At 41.2% G+C, this 17,352-nt stretch overlaps 2 pseudogenes; one reads left to right on the top strand and one right to left on the bottom strand.

Moving 5' to 3' along the window:
- Window positions 1–6,311: 6,311 nt before the first annotated feature.
- LOC142426109 (SERPINE1 mRNA-binding protein 1 pseudogene) lies at window positions 6,312–7,549 on the bottom strand (annotated as a pseudogene).
- A 5,249-nt stretch (window positions 7,550–12,798) lies between these two features.
- Window positions 12,799–13,188, top strand: LOC142435065 (cytochrome c oxidase subunit 5B, mitochondrial-like; annotated as a pseudogene).
- The last annotated feature ends 4,164 nt before the right edge of the window (window positions 13,189–17,352 follow it).

Below are 17,352 nucleotides of genomic sequence, written 5' to 3'. Positions count from 1 at the left end.
AGGAGATGGATAACAATGTGACTGCAACACTAGGCAGTGTTTCCTTCTGTTGTAAGGACTGCAGAATGCTGATTTTCTAATTCTATTTATAGTTGGAATAGTCTCTAAAAAGAATTGTCCTCATCAACAATTTGGTTACCTTGAAATAGAGTTTACATAGAAAACTACATTTTGTGACAGAATTGTCCCCATCATATGTAAAGTTTCAAAATAGGAGTGCCCTGCCACCTTCAAAGGAGAGCCATCAGAGTTTTTAAAAAGTTGTTTTGATCCAGTTTGATCATTATTATTTGATGTTCAAATTGCTCCCATTTTGACTAGTGAGAGTTCCTTTAGGTTGATTCCTGTACCTACTGATCCTACCAATTCTTAAGCTGGCTTGCTGTACCAAAATGTCAAGCCAAGGTCTGGAGTTGCCAACAAACGCTCATGCACAGTGGATAGGACAACACTTTACTCACATAGAGAAGAGACTAAGGATGGTCAGCTTTCATTGTGTATGCCAGTCCCCCACAGCCAGCAGATCTGTCCCCTTAGAAGTTGATGCGGGGATGTTTTTCTACAATTAACCGTCTTGCACTGCCCAAGAGGACCCTGTCCCCTATTCACCAGATGTAGAAGTAGAACTGGTCATATGCCATTTAATAACACACATGCTTAGCAAGCATTTCCAGAAACGTTGACATGTGCTCCTGGTAAGAGGAAAAGGGTGTGCTGATAGTCGTGTTTTCAGTCAGTGCCCCAGTAAAAGGGAGCCTACACTTTCATCTGTCCAAGATGTCAGGCCAACACCTCTGGTCTTTAAGGTTCATTTGTAAGTCACAAGAAAAGATGAAAGGTTGCACTTGGTCCACCCTCTTCCACAGTCTACCCTCTGACTTCCTGGAACCCCAATAAATTAAAAAAAAGCAAAGCTGCTTAAATCTCTGGCACTCCATCATCCATTTTTGTTTGTTTTCAACAGTTTTATTGCCATATAACTCACATATCATAGTTTAATCATATGAACAAGACATGGACAGTCATCATCACAATCAATTTTCGAACATTTTCTTCATTCTTGTACTCACTATTAGCTGCTTCTTGTCCCCAGTCTCCCCGGCCATACCCACAAGGAACCATTAATTCAATTACTGTCTCTATAGATTTACCTATTCTGGATTTCATGCATCATCTATTTTTGATAATGGGCTTCAGGTCCAAAGCACAGTACACACATCTAATGGACATCACTTCCATACACCATTTTGGGATTGAGTCCTTGGTAGTTTCCCTTCAAGACTATAATGCACTGGTTATACACCAAGTTGGGTTTGGGGTGTAAATTTCCCCTGAAGTCTGCCAGGTAAAACCTTTGTAATGGCCTATGGTTAGGCTTTAAAAATCACATGCAAGTTTTCTAGTTAGAAGCTGGATTCTTTACCTGGAGCCATAATGAAATAAGCCTAAGTTATAAAGTCATTACATGGAAGACAGCTAGCTGGCTTTTAAAATCAGATTGGCTTCATTAAAGTGAGCAAGAAATAAACCTTTGCTTTTAAAAGCCACTAAGAGTTTAGGGTTGTTTTTCTCCCACATCATAGTCTAGTCCTGATAAACACAATATCCAATACTATGTAATAAAATATTTTTACCTGATGCAATCATATTGATAGAGTTTAGAAAGCAGAAGGCTCAAATGGAGGTAAAAATTGACTTCTCAGGGAAGAGAATTTCTAACTTGGACTCAACAAGAGCAGAGACCATCTGAGAAGGGAAGGAGGCATCAACATCATTAATTGAAGTACTGTCAGTACAACAGCTGCACCGCTCGAGAGCCTTCCTTTATCCACTGGCACCACTGATAGCTCTGCAGTACTGCTAAATGTATCCTGAGAGGGGGAAAGGGGAGAGGGAGCTGAGAGCAGTGATGACTGTAGAACCCCACTAGAGGGGAGCGAACAACAGAATTGTGTGTGCATGGATATATTGGAAGGTGTAAGACATGGCAAAACAAATAAACAAACCAGTGTTCCTGGGGGGTAGGGGAGGGAGGGGATAAAGCAGAGCTGAGAGCAAGGAGTTCAAGAAGAAAGAACGTGTTTTGAAACTGATTATGGGAGCAATTGTACACTACTGCTTGATGTGATTGAACTCTGGAAGGTTATAATATCCGTAAGAACTCCCAAAATAATAACTTATAAATTATCAAGGGTTCATGGGGAGGGGGGAGCAGGGAGGGAGGGGGAATAATGAGGAATTGATATCAAGGGTTCAAGTAGAAAGCAAATGTTTTGAGAATGATGATGGCAACAAATGTACAAATGTGCTTGACATACAATGGATGGATGGATGGATTGTGATGAGTTGTATGAGCCCCCCAAAAAATGATTAAAATAACAAGAACTCCCAATAAAATGATTTTTTAAAAGAAAGAAAGATTACCTCTGAGGTAATCAATTAGAAACACACACCCCTGCAAATAAAGAAATGAATGAATCAATCAATCAATCCTGAGAATAAATGGAAGAATCTATCCAAGAAAGGCATTGTGGTGCTCCACACTGTTTCTCCTTGTTTTGGTATTTGAATGGGCAAAGTCTTGCTAACCACCCTCCTTAATTTAAATTAGATAGTTCCCTCAGAAAATAAGCTCTGACTAGCATCAAACGTTTTATAATTTTGCAAATATATAATAATTCAGGAAATTTATCCTCATGTCCAGTGTGTCAAGCACATTTTCACATATGCTGCCATCAATCATTTTCAAAGCATTCTCTTCCCACTTGACCCCTGATGTCAGCTCCCCATTTCTTCTTCTACCCTACCCTGCCACCCTCCCTCACAAACCCTTGATAAGTTATAGATTATTATTTTCATTTCTTACATCACCCCCTGTCACCCCTCACCCATGTTTTCGTTGTTCATCCCCATAGAGGGGGTGGGCGGGTTATAGGTTAATCCTTGTGATCAATTCTCCCTTTCTCCCCCCACCCTCCCCTAATCCTCCTGGTATCTCTACTCTTATTGTTGGCCCTGAGGGTTTATCTATCCTGGATTCCCTGTGTTGTGGGCTCTTATCTGTAGCAGTGTGCATGCTCTGGTCTAATCCGATTTGTAAGGTAGAATTGAGGTCATGATAGTGGGGTGAAGGAAGCGCCAAAGAACTAGAGGAAAGTTGTGTGTTTCATCGGTGCTACACTGTACCCTGACTGGCTCATCTCTTCCTTGTTCATGTCCCCTTAAAGAAAAAAAATATATAGTTGGAAACCAGTGTGTACTCAAAAAATACATAAAGAAATTTTTTAAAGAGAACATCAGAATAAACTATTGAACTAATAAAAAAAACAAATAAATACCAAAGCCTACCTATACAGTAGGCTTAAAATGCAATTATTTCAAATTATTTCAATTAGAATAAGAAGTCAAGAATTCAAATAGGATGAATTGCATTCAAGGGATGGTATATTTATTCAATGAAAGAGCTTATTGATATGATAAAGATAACAGAAACAAGAAAAAATCTATTAGAATAAGAGAGCAAAGAGCTATTTTACTGAAGCATGGTCCAAAGAAAAGGAAATAAATGACCTCAGGGCCCACCAGGATCTCATCCTCCTTATTTTAGTTCCCACTGAGCAGTCCTTCCCTCTGTGGTTTCAGTTCCCAATGTATGGTCACAGCTCTCGGGCTATGGTAACACCACCTCCTCAGTTTTATTTGATTTCCTGCTAATTTTTCCTCTTTGACTTCTCACCCATTTATAAGTAGTTCTTAGTATTAAATTTCCTCCTTTAAATTACCAGCCTGTGCAAGATAAAAAAAAAAATTATAAACTATTAAGGGTTCAGTGGGGAGGGGGAGGGAAAAAAAGGAAAACGAGCTGATTCCAGGAACCCAAGTGGAAGGCGAATTTTGAGAATGATGAGGGCAACGAATGTATAAGGGTGCTTTACTCAATTGATGGATGTATGGATTGTGATAAGAGTTGTATGAACCCCAATAAAATTATTTATTTAAAAAAATTACCAGCCTGTGCTCTTTTTTCCAGAGCTCATTAATTGACTTGGACATACATTAACTTAAGTAGTGGTATACTCACTGCCGATGAGTCAATGCTGACTTATACCGACCCCCTGTGGGTTTCCAAGACTGTAACTGTCTATGGAAATAGAATGCCCAGTCTTTCTCCCTCAGAGCTCCTGGTGGTTTTGAACTGCTCATCATGCAGACTGAAGCCCAACATCTAACCACTACACCACGGGGGCTCCATAAGTAGTGGGTATGAGCCTTGAGAATTGACACTATCGGATCATTCATCAAAGGACAAAGAAAGAGGGCACTGATGCAAGTTTTCCTGGAGCAATAAGTTAGATAGGAGTTTTTTTTTTCATACAATTTATGATAGAAGCCCCTAAAGATGGATTACTTCTCTAAAATTAAACTTTGTCCCCCAGAACTTAATCTGGAATTCTACAAGTATCTATGGAATGTTTGTTCATGCTGTCTGCTGAGGAACACACATAAATGACTCACACATGGTGTTTTTAAGAAATAAAACATGATAGTGGGGGAGGGGGCGAGCATTTAGGGACTATCATGATTCCAATTCTACCTTGCAAGTCTGGCTAGACCAGAGGATGTACACTGGTACAGGTAGGAACTGGTCACACAGGGAATCCAGGGCAGATGATCCCTTCAGGACCAGTGGTCTGAGTGGCAATACTGGGAGGGTAGAGGGAGGGTTGGTTGGAAAGGGGAACCGATTGCAAGGATCTACATGTGATCTCCTTCCTGCGAACGGACAACAGAAAAGTGGGTCAAGGGAGATGTCAGACAGGGCAAGATATGACAAAATAATAATCTATAAATTATCAAGGGCTCATGGGGGAACAGGGAGGGAGGGGGAAATGAGGAGCTGATGCCAGGGGCTTGGGTGGAGAGCGGATGTTTTGAGAATGATTAGAGCAATAAATATACAAGTGTGCTTTACACAACTGATGCATGTAGGGATTGTGATCAGAGTTGTTTGAGCCCCTAATAAAACGATTTTTTTAAATGAAAAAAATGTTCTGCAGCTCATCCTGGTGATGATAGTACGACTCTTCATGTGACTGAACTATTGAATCGTATGAAATGTGCGTTATATGACAATAAAATGACTGGGGAGAGAAAAAAAGAAAGAAAACATGTACAAGTCATCATAAATAGGCAACCCCTGTTCTATGAAGATACAAAAGAAAAGATAGGTTCCAGAAAAGCCTAAAGAAGGCAGCAGATTCCCAAGGTATGTACTTTGTTACCGAGGCATCATGGAGGAGTATAAACACAGGAGTGAACTTGGGGAGATGTACGTAGGTTATAGAGAATGATAAGCATTTTAGTTTGGCTAATGCAGAATGCAAATGGAAAGTGTTCTTGCTTAGTGGTATTGTATAGGTTTTGTCCCAGTTTGTAGTAATATTTCAGTCCACCATCCAGCTTAGCCTGCTGAAATCACACAGCGGTGAAGACTTTCCTGTTTCTGTTACACTGCTTCTAGTTCTGTTGATTGAGCATCTTAAGTACTATCGAAAAGATGTCACTTCTTCCTTTAAGGCTGTTTTGTAAAACATCAGAGACTGGAAGTGTGTTTTAAAGAAAAAGCATTCAATATGACAATCTACTATCTGTGTTTTCACCATTCAAAATGCTGTTTAGTTGTAGAAACTGAAAATCATTTAAAGTCATTGAGTTTAGTGACCAAACTGTGTTGTGCTCTTGATTGCATTTTCACAGCTTTGAAAGTCTGTGGGCATATTGATTCACAGAAAATGTACGTAGAGCTTTTTAAAAAACTGGCACACACTGTTCGCACCTATATTTCAAGTGTGGAAATGCATATATTTGCAAACAGCAATACAAAAGTATTCATGAAAAATGCATAATCTCTGAAAATTATGAAAACATCCCTGCTACCAATACATTTCAGAATACAAAACTGATGACCATATTTGCTACTCCTGTGCAACAAGAGAAGCTCCGTTTCAAACATGAAATTCAGTCTTTAAGTGTGAATGGTATGAATGAGCCTTTTTTTTTCTTAGTTATTGGATCCTTACGCATGCAAAGCCTCAGAGAAGAGGGTCCCTGAAGGAACCAGGATTGTGGTTCCTATGGCAGTGGGTCTCAATCTTCCTAATGCCGTGACTCTTTAATTCAGTTCCTCACGTTGTGGTGACCCCCAACCATAACATTATTTTCGCTGCTACATCATGACTGTAAAAGGACCCCTGTGAAAGGATCGTTAAACTCCTAAAGGAGTCGTGACCCACAGGTTGAGAACTGTTGTCCTACGGCAAATCCAGTTCAGCCAGAGCTGGGAATGCCTCTACGTCATCTACATCAGGAGCAGAAGCACTTGACTTGTCCATCCTGCTGCCACTATTGTCCACCATGGCACACCTTCCTCCTCCTCCCCTGCCACCAGGTCCTGGGCAGCCAAGGTCTCCAAAATTAATCTTCAGCAGAGATGTTATATCATTTTCTGGGTTCTGGAAATGATGGCCCAAAACAGAATCTTCAGCATGAGCTTCCTTTCTTTTTGAATTATGAAGAAAATATCCTTTCTTCCACTGCCCATCAGAACCTTCCTTTGAAAAAAAAAAAAAAACCTTCATTTGGATTTTAGAATATTAAATTCTACTTTTGCCCGATTCTTGTTTTGAGTAGCCTTCCACTCATCCAATGTCATCTCTCTACTTCTTCAACTTCATTCTCCATATTCTTCACCTTCAGGTGTTTCCTCCATTACATTTGATTGATCCAAGTCACAATTCCTCCTCGACAGTTCCCCAGTTGTGAGATCTGCTATCTCCACATTGGTCTTCGTGTTTCAGGCCACTGTAATGTGAAAAAGATCTATTACTTCTATGCCTATTCAAATTCATGTTTGCCGCAAGAATCAGTTTGTCTCGTCTTCCCATTCCAGGTCCTCGGCCTCTGCCAAGACTACCCAGCCTTGGATACATCAGTCAATAATTGGCTTATCGACGGAAAAATCTCCTCCTTCACCTTTTTCTTCAAGTGGTTCTTCAAATCATCTTTCCTGAGGTGGTCACTTTTCTGCTTTTTTCATCAATTCGTTTCCCTCCACCCTTAAGTTGTTGATCACTTCTTCTTCCCACACGCCTTACACCTTCTACCCAAGTTTTACTGTCTTTCTTTCTTTCTTTTTTTACGTGCACAAGTATGTTTTTTTAATCATTTTATTCGGAGGCTCATACAGCTCATCACAATCTTACATGAAACAGGCGCTGTGTTTCCTCTTTCTTGTCAGGCACACCAGCATTGAGGGGCAGTGGGTTCTTGCGATCCTTCTGAGACCTTTTACCCTGCCACAGTGGAGTTGGTCTGGGTTGTGGCCTGAGCTGCACTCTTGGCCCCAGGGACACCACACTGCCCTCACTGGCTCCTTTTTTCTTGTTTTCTGTGGCCTTCACCACCTCGAAGGGATCCTATTCATCATCAATACGTGGTCAAATTGGTTGGTGACCACACAGCCGAAGCCTTCCTGTAAGTGCCCAGGCATGATGGTGGCTTGGGGGCATTCTCCCAAGGATTGCTGCAGCAGGCTGGCGGAGCCAAGAGCACCTGGGCCAGCCCTACCCACAGGACGGCCAGGTGGAGAGAGCCATAGAGCTTTTGGTCCTATTTAATTATGGTTCTTTTGCACATTTAATTATTTCATATTAATATAAAGCTTTTTCAGGTTCAAAATAAAATTATATAAAAGGAAATTTTTAAAAGTACATAATAGTAAAAAAACAAAACTTTATGAATATTTGTCTTTTTCTATTTTCATATAAGTACCTATATAATATCCTTAATTTTGCCTCTTGGTTCACAAAATCTGAAATATTCCCCATTTGGCCAAAAGCTTTGCTTTGGAAAGCTGCTTGCATTTGTATAATCCTTTCAAGCAACATAGATCATAGTGGCAGGGAGACCAGAGGGAGACCCAATGTAGTAGCACAATGTGGTGATAATCCAGTTATTGGCTTATTTGGGAGAAAAGAAGAGAAGAAAAGGAGGCATATATTTTAATAGAATTATCATAAACAGGGGCCTTGGTTTGAACGTTATTGGTGCTATTTGGCATATATTTCACAGTTTTAAACACCACATTCTCACCTTTGTTCTCAAAATACTCCATACAATTCCATTAGAGAATCACAAAGACTCCAATGAATTAAGGAGCAGAAGATAGGGAACTGGTAAATCACAAAACTGAATTAAGAAACTGAAGAATATTCTAATTTACCAGTCATCAGAGAAATGCAGATTAAAGCAAAATCAAAAAAGTGACCTTTTTTTAGATCTATTAGATTATCAAATACATTGCCTGTTGAAGCATTCACTGGATATTTGCCTATCCTTCAAATGTGGGAGGAAATAGATACAGCCCTTAGAATAAGTATTGTGGCCAAAATTGCTAATGACTAATAGAAATGTTCCATTCTAATGATTCTATTTTTTAAAAAGCTCCTAAGCAAATAATCCAAAATGTAGGGTAAAAAATGTTCTCTACAAGAAAATGCACATAACAGTGAAGTAGTGGGTTAAAATAGGGAAAAACTGCTAAAAACCTAATTGGATTCCCTTAATAAATTATGACACATTCTTAATGATGGCAATAATGATGAAAATTAAAAAGACTGCAACAGCATGGAAAATGTTTCTAATATAGCCCGAATAAAACCAAAGTGAGTGAAGTAAAAAGAATGCAAATCTACATCAGGGTAATTATTAATAACAGTTTTGTGTGGATGTAAATATTTTTCCAAGCATTGAAATTGTATATTTTCACTTCCCATTATACTTTGAGCATTTTGCATGTTATTAAATGGGTCCCTAAATTTTTTAAGGACAGTTGAGAATAATCAAACAAATAATGTACAATTATTATTTATTCAATTATTCCCTGATTATAGATAAATCTATAGTAACTTTCTGGATGCAAGTAATTGAAAATCTACCATATAATCTTAAGGAAAAATATACATATGTACATATACTTAAATAATAAACACTTACATGAAGGAACCTCAAAAGTTCATGAAAATGCATACTGGGAAAAAAGCATGCATAAATTTCACATGTTTTGCACCAAAGAAACATTCAATTATGGCATGTTTGAACAGCATCTTGTTTAAGCACTAAGTGGGATATCAGTTTGAAAAGGGTGCCCATCAGAGCTACAAGAATTCTTCTAAAATTAAAGCAAGAAAAAATAAGAAATTTATAGTTAAACTTGGAGGATTAGCAAAATAAGTGGTTAACACAATAAGTTTATGGGACAATACCCAAGACACCATCCGTTTGCAAGTTTTAGGAAGGGACAAGTCAATGTTGAGCATGAAGCCCACAGCTTCATAGTATCTAGAGCAGTTTAGGAGAAGTAATCTTTGTCTTGCCCTGTCAGCGGTTCTCAACCTGGGGGTCATGACCCCTTTGGGAGCCCAACGACCCTTTCACAGGGTGGCCCGATTCAAAGCAGTAGCAAAATTACTGTGATGAAGTAGCAGCAAAAATAATTTTATGGTTGGGGGTCACCACAACATGAGGAACTGTATTAAAGGGTTGTGGCATTAGGAAGTTGAGAACCACTTCCCTAAGTGAAGTGAATCAACAATTAAGTGCAGAAACAACTGCTAACGCCATAGATATTTTAACTGATTTTGATTGAAAAATGAAGCATTACCGTGAGTATTTCAAATACCAGTAGGATCATCCATGGGGAACAGGTAGCAGCAGAGCTTCCTGGCTAAGAACAGAATATGAGAAGAAGGAATAGGCTGCCACTTTTGAGAGATTAGTGACCGAAACCTTATGAATAATGGAACCTTGTCCCATACAGTGCCAGAAGATGAGATCCTCAAGTTCAGCAGTTCTCAACCTGTGGGTCGTGGCCCCTTTCACAGGGGTCGGCCGATTCATAACAGTAGCAAAATGACAGTGATGAAGTAGCAACAAAAATAACTTTATGGTTGGGTGTCACCACTCATGAGAAACTGTATTAAAGGGTCACAGCATTAGGAAGGTGAACCACTGCTCAAGTTGGAAAGCAGTCAAATACATCTGGGGAGAACTGTCTGCTCAAAGTGGTAGGAAAATATGGCCTTGATGATAGAAACAAAGCTGGAGATTGCATGATAGAATTTTTCAAGATCCACGCATTTTTTATTGTAAATATTTTTTTTCAACAATGTCAACATTGCTGAGTGCCTACACATGTGGAACTCATCAGACAGCATATGCAGGAATCAAATTAACAACATCTGTGAAAAGAGACGCTGATACCAGCTACGTGGACAATTGCCCTTCACTCCAAAAGAATTTATTGAGAGGATGCCACTGAAGCTGCAGCTAGGGGAGAGGGGCATGTTCGATCACAGCACATGGGAGCAAAGAACGGGGAGGAAGAGAGAGTGGAGCACATCCTGGCCCATCAGGCCTGAAGGACGATATCCCCGCTCTGACTAGCCAATGGACAGAGTGGACAGTATGGCTGACCCCACTACGAGACATGTCCCTTGATGGTCCAGGACCCAAAGGGGGACAACACTGGAGACTCGGGGTCAGGAATGGCCCAGACTGACCCTGCGACACTGAGGCAAACCACTAAAAGCGTGCAGCAGAGCCACCGAGGGAGCAGAGCAGGGAGACCCCGAGGAAGTACAAAGGACAGACTCTGGGGCCAAAGGATGGCACCCCATTGGACCTGACTGAAGGACACGCCTAGAGGTAAAAAATCAGACCTTGATCAACTTACAGGTGTTCCTTTATTTAAAAATTTTTTTCTGTTAATTAATTTATTCCTCTATGGGTATTTGGTTTCCTTTTTTGTTGTCATCACTGTGTTCTCACTCATCGCCTATCTTGCTATGACTTGATTTTTGGTGCATATTATTATCTCTACAGATCTATCTAGATAAGATAGACTGGACGAATAGTATGGAGGAGAAAACAATGGGACCAATGGTTCCGGGGGGACACGGGAGAGGGGGAGGAGGGAGTAAGGAGGTGGTGTTGACCAACCCAGGGACAGGGGAGCAATAAGTGATCCAAAATCAGTAGCAAGGAGGGTGTGAGAGGCCTGGTAGGGATTCAGCAAGAGCAAGGTAACTGAGAGAAATTACTGAAACCCAAATGAAGGCTGAGCATGATAGTTGGACAAGAGGAAAGTAAAAGGAAATAGAGGAAAGAGCTAGGTGATAAAGGGTATTTATAGAGGTCTAAAGATTGGAATGTACATATGTAAATATATTTATATAAGAGTGTGGGGAAACTGATATATGTGCATATATTTACAGGTTTAGTATTAAGGCAGCAGATGGACATTGGGCCTCCACTCAAGCACTTACTCAATGAAAGAACATGTTGTTCTATTAAATTGGCATTCCAGGATGCACACCTTCCCAACATGATTGCTGAAGAAAAATGTGTGCATAAGCAAATGTGGTGAAGAAGGCTGACGGTTCCCAGCTATCAAAAGATATAGCATCTGGGGTCTTAAAGGCTTGAAGATAAATAAGCGGCCATCTAGCTGAGAAGTATCAAAGCCCACATGGAAGAAGTACACCAGCCTGTCTGACCATGAGGTATAGAAGGGACCAGTTATCAGACATCAAAGAACTAAAAATCATATCAGTGGGTGCCCACCTTCCTGATACGATCAGTGAAGACAAGCATGTGCATAAGCAAATGTGGTGAAGAAAACTGATGGTGCCCGGCTATCAAAAGATATAGCATCTGGGGTCTTAAAGGCTTGAGGAAAACAAGTGGTCATCTAGTTCAGAAGCAACAAAGCCCACATGGAAGAAACACATCAGCCTGTGTGATCACAAGCTGTCGAAGGGATCAGGTATCAAGCATCAAGGAACAAAAAATCATATCATTGTAAATGTGGGTGAGTGCAGAGTGGAGACTCAAAGCCCATTGGTAGCCAACCGGACACCCCTTACTGAAGGGTTGTGGGGAGGAGATGAGCCAGTCAGGTTGCAGGGTAGCAACGATGAAACATATAACTTTCCTCTAGTTCTTAAATGCTTCCTCCCTCCCCCCCCCCACCCCACGATCATGATCCCAATTCTACCTTACAAATCTAGCTAGACCAGAGGATGTACATGGATACAGATAGCAACTGGAAACACAGGAAATCCAGGGCAGATGACTCCTTCAGGATCAGTGGTGAGAGTGGCGATGCCTGGAGGATGGAGAGAATGTGGGGTAGAAAGGGGGAACTGATTATAAGAATCTACATATAGCCTCCTCCCTGGGGGAGGGACAGCAGAGAAGAAGGCGGGAGGGGGGGCGGAGATGTTGAACAGTGTAATATATGACAAAATAATAATTTATGAATGATGAAGGATTCATGAGGTAGGGGGAGTGGAGAGGGAGGGGGAAAATGAGCAGCAGATATTAAGGGCTCAAGTAGAAAGCAAATGTTTTGAGAATGATGATGGCAACAAATGTACATATGTTCTTGACACAATAGATGTATGTATGCATTGCGATAAGAATTTTAAAAGCCCCCAATAAAATTATTTTTTTAAAAAAGAAAAGAAATGATGGAAGCTCTCAATACTATCTGCCAAAACAAGGCCAGGGACCGACTGTGGAACAGATCATGAATTGCTCACATACAAGTTTAGGTCAAAGCTGAATAATTAAAACAACTCCAGTAGAACCCAAAATGTGATATTGAGTATCTCCTATCTGACTTTAGAGATAATCTCAGGAATAGATTTGACTGGTTTCTGCTGCTTGCGGGGCATTATGTCCTCAAGGTCACTTCGTGGAACTGGAGCACTGGCCGCTCAGGCCCTGAGGACCCGTGGCCCCAAGGGGGTGGTCCCCGTGCGCAGTATGGCCACTGGAGGCGGCATACCTACAGACTAAGAGCAGGTGACGGGACTGGAGGGCGAGGTCATGATGGCCGTGTGCAAAGGGATGGATCCATACAATATGCTTGCTCTGAAGGCAGCCACAGGCACCAAAGACGACCCTAATTTAGTCCCCTCCATCACCAACAAACGATTCGTGGGCTGCATCTGTGAAGAGGACAGCAGTGCTGTCATCTGGTTTCGGTTGCACAAAGGTGATGCTCAGCGATGCCCTAACTGTGGAACCCATTACAATCTGGTGCCCCACCAGTTAGCCCACTGAGCCGCTACACCGACTACTCTAAACATTTTCTTCTCTTCAATAAAGACTAGTCATTGCATTGGCTCCTTCTCCCATTAAACAAAGAAAAGAAAAAGAAGAGTCGATTTGACTAATTGAACACTAATGGCAAAACACCAGGGGAATTAATTCCATTTTTCCCCAAACTTTTTTGAAGACCCTTCATGTATACATATGCAATTTTTACAAAATGTGCTGCAAATATATCCATGAATTTATGGAAGAAATTATAAAGCTTCTTAGCCATAACCAAACACCTTGAATGAATGAGTTGCTGAACCTGGGGCTCAGGACCATTGACTCATATCAAGGTCAATAGGCATAGCTTAGGCTACAAAGACAATATTCTATATCCTACTTCAGTGAGTAGCAAAAGGGGTCTTAAGAGCTTGTGAGCAGTGCAACTATTGGCCTCTCCCCATCCAGAGCAAAGGAGAATGAGGAAAGTCAAAGAGCTGTGGAAGCATTTAATCCATAGGCCTAAAGGAATATGTGAGCTGCAGTCTCCCCACTGCCTAATCCTCTGGAGGAATCTCAATAGGAAGTCTTGAATGGCGTGGGCAGGGAGTAGGGATTTGGAACAAAACTGAAAATAATAAAAATGACCAAGCTTGCTGCTCTGATAGAGACGGTGGAACCCTAGGTTACCCTTAGTTACTCTTTGACTTTGTCAGCCCCTTCATGGTGGCTTTCAGCCAAGCAAGAGGACGGTAAGGTGAACAATAACATCGGGCAGTGCAAGCATGGGCTTCTTGTAACAATGAACTCGACGAGGCCAAAAGGGCAGCATTTGCCCAGGGATAAAACACCAGGCAGGAAGAGACAGGAAAGGGGGAAGGGAAATTATTTTTTAAACGGAAAAATAGGAAGAGTGCTGTTACATGTGGGAATTGCAGTCCAGGTTACAAAACAAAATGTGTATGAATTGTTGAATGGTAAGCCAATTTTCTGTATCAACTTTCACCCAAATCACAATAAAAAGTTTAAAAGAATTTTTTTAATCTACATGTAAGCTCACTTGAGTCTTTGGCCAAATATTCAAATATTAAGCTGTGTGTGTGCAAGATGAGATTCCACAAGAATGTGGAAAGATGAAGTAACACTAAAAAGAAAAGAAAAAAGCCAGCCTATCAACTGAAACATTCACCTATAGAGACCGGGAGTTCTCTGCTCACTTGTACACCACTAACCCTAATGAAACAGAGGCCGTGGATTTTGCTAGTTTGAAAGTATAGTGGTATCTCATTGTGGTTTTAACTTGTACTGAGCATTTTGTCAGATGTTTATGGACTGGTGATTCCTATCGTCAGGACAAAGCCAGGAGATGCCAGGAGATGCTTCCCACCTCCTCAGTGAAGACTATGTTCTCTCTCCTACAGGGCTAAGGAGCCAGGATTCCTGACAGAATGGAGGGTTAGATGAGCCCCATGGAGCTGACGTGCAGATGTCTGCAGTTCTTCCAGTCTGCTGTTTCCTCTTCTCTCTAGTAGCCATTGCTATATTAGTAAAGAATTCTTAGTCTGAAGTCAATGGATTCTGGGTTCCCACTTAACTCTAGCCCCAATCCAAGAACAGTTCATTTTGATAACAGGGCCCTGCTCAATACTCACTTTCATGAAATGATCACTGAAGATAAGGGTACTACAGCAAAGTATAATGATGACAGCTATCAGAAAGAATAGTGTCTGGGGTCTGAAAGGCTTGTATTCAAACAAGCAGCCATCTAAGGGAGGAGTTAACTCATAGCACATGGAAGAAGCACACCAGCTTGTGTGATCCAAAGATGACAATGACAGAATCCAAATATGACAAAGGGAAAAGTATCAGAACTTAAATTGTGAACACCAGTTTGTAGAAGACTATGGAGGACAGTGGGGACCCAAAACCCATCTGCAGAGAATCTAGTCAGATTAAGCTGCTGCCAGATCCCCTCTAGCCGTAGGCAAGGGTCTTGAACAAATTTACTATCAGATTGAGATCACTGTAATCTTGATTATGCTGGATTGAACTTGATATTTTGTCAGTTGACCTCCCTCTTGACCCAACCTGAATTTGTGCTGGGTGCAAGTATTTCTTGCTTTTTCCATGACAAAAATTTCTCTCCTGGCTTTTTAAATATTGATGGTGGCCTTTTCTTTCTTATTCATTATTTGTATTTTTATCTTTATATCATTATTAGTTTATCCTTACCAGTTTATTTTAGTTTTGTTTTCATTGTTTCTGCTGGGTTTCCCAGTCTGTGAAGCAAAGGAGAAGTAGATGAACAGAGATAATAGCTGATGCAGGGGTTTATGAGGGGGTAGTGAGGGTGGGAGACAGGGAGGGTGAGGAGATTTGGGAAGCAGACACTGAGCGTGGAAGAGAGGAGCACTAAACCTCATTGTGATGGCACAAATAATGACTACAAGGAAGAAGAAAATGTTGTAGAGTTGAATATGATGACAATTGTACGACTCTCCTTGATATGAATTATTGAACTGTATAACATGTGGAGAAAGTGCAAATAAAACTGTTTTGTTTTGTTTTTAAATGAAGAAGTCTTGATTTGTCTGGGCCTCCCAGCTTTATCTTCTGGAAAGTTGTCTGGAGAGAACATTTGTAAGTCCCCTTTCGCAGGCTTCAAAAATGCGTGAGTCTAGACCACAGCACAGAAGCGGGGCACCAGAACCACGAGCAGCTTGGAGAGCAACCTGTGCTGATCCTGTGCATGGAGTATGCAGCTATACCGACCAAAGTGCCATTCCTCGGCTTTCCATTCTGAATATTACGTGCCCACCTCACCCACAGTCACAGTGCACAATTCTGTCATGGCATATTGCGTTGTCATTGTGTGTACTTGCTGCACTGTTTCCTCCCTAAGTAAACAGCTCCTTGAGGATAAAGACTGTCTCTCCTGTTTATCTCAGCTCTCTGACACTCCTCTGCTAGCCTCTCTCTGCTAACATTTTATCAGATCCTCTTAGATTTGACCACTAGCTGGGGAGAGTAAGGAATAGAGACACAGAATAAAGGCCTCAGAAAGACCCTTTGTGGAACATCACAAGAAAAATTTTGACTCAGATTGGAGTACACAGGCTTACGGTATGTTAAAGGGAAGGAGCCCTAGTGGTACAATGGTGAAGGGTGAACTGCTAACCACAGGTTCAGTGGTTCAAACCCACAAATCTTTGTGAGGACAAGATGAAGCTGTCAGCTCTAGTAAGTTTACAGACTTAGAGACTCCAACGAACAATTCTATTCTGTCCTGATGGTTGCTGTGAGTCTGAATCAACTTGACGCCAGTGGGTTATTATGGTAAAGGGAAACGAACACTTTGTAAGAATCTAAATGCTGGGCATTCATATTACTCAATACTTTTTCACTGGCTTGATTTCACTCTCTTCTACAGCTGTCAGTCCCTCTGCATTATAAGAAAGGTGGTAGCCAGGAGCCCTAGCTTTATATTATCAGAGCTAAAAATATGCAACCAAAAATGGAGACGTCTCTCCCACAAGCTATAGATTAAACCAAGACAGGCTCTAATTAGCTCTATTCTGGTTACATGTCCTGGAGACCAACTACTGTTGCTCGTGAAATGGGTCTGATAACAGGCCATAGCTGAGCTATGCCTCCAAGGACGAGAAGCAGAATTTGCTAACTAAAGGGGGTTGAAAAACTAGCTAGACAGCCCAACGCCGCCATAAATGACCACAGCATGAAAGTATCGGTGCCATTGTCTGTGTTGGGACCTCCCACCTAACTCTTCTGCATATGGCCTGATTCCTTGTCCCTGAGGAGAGGCATCAAAGATGATAAAAAGCCTTTTAACCCTCAGGTCAAGAGAAAACATGGCCTGTGATCTAAGCCTGGGAGCGTGGGCCTTGATTGAGATAATCTAGAGAACGGCATAGTCAGCACATCTGGATGGAGCTGCTCCCACGACTAGTTCTTCAACCTGCTATTGGTGCAGACAGGAAAGTTCAGGCCCAGACAGAGTCTTTGTCAGTCCCCAAGTAACTGGAGTTGTTTTGAGACTAAACATAGCCACACCCCATGTGTCCAACTTTCTTCATCCCCAGTCCTTCACTTTGATGACTTGGCTCCACAAACTCACTCTCCCTCTAGCTATTTTCTTCGCTCAGTTTTATAAAAATGAGGATTTGCATA

This window comes from Tenrec ecaudatus, chromosome 1 (assembly GCF_050624435.1).
Source record: "Tenrec ecaudatus isolate mTenEca1 chromosome 1, mTenEca1.hap1, whole genome shotgun sequence".
In the NCBI taxonomy this organism is placed as follows: domain Eukaryota; kingdom Metazoa; phylum Chordata; class Mammalia; order Afrosoricida; family Tenrecidae; genus Tenrec; species Tenrec ecaudatus.
This window is presented reverse-complemented; position numbering and strand designations above follow the sequence as displayed.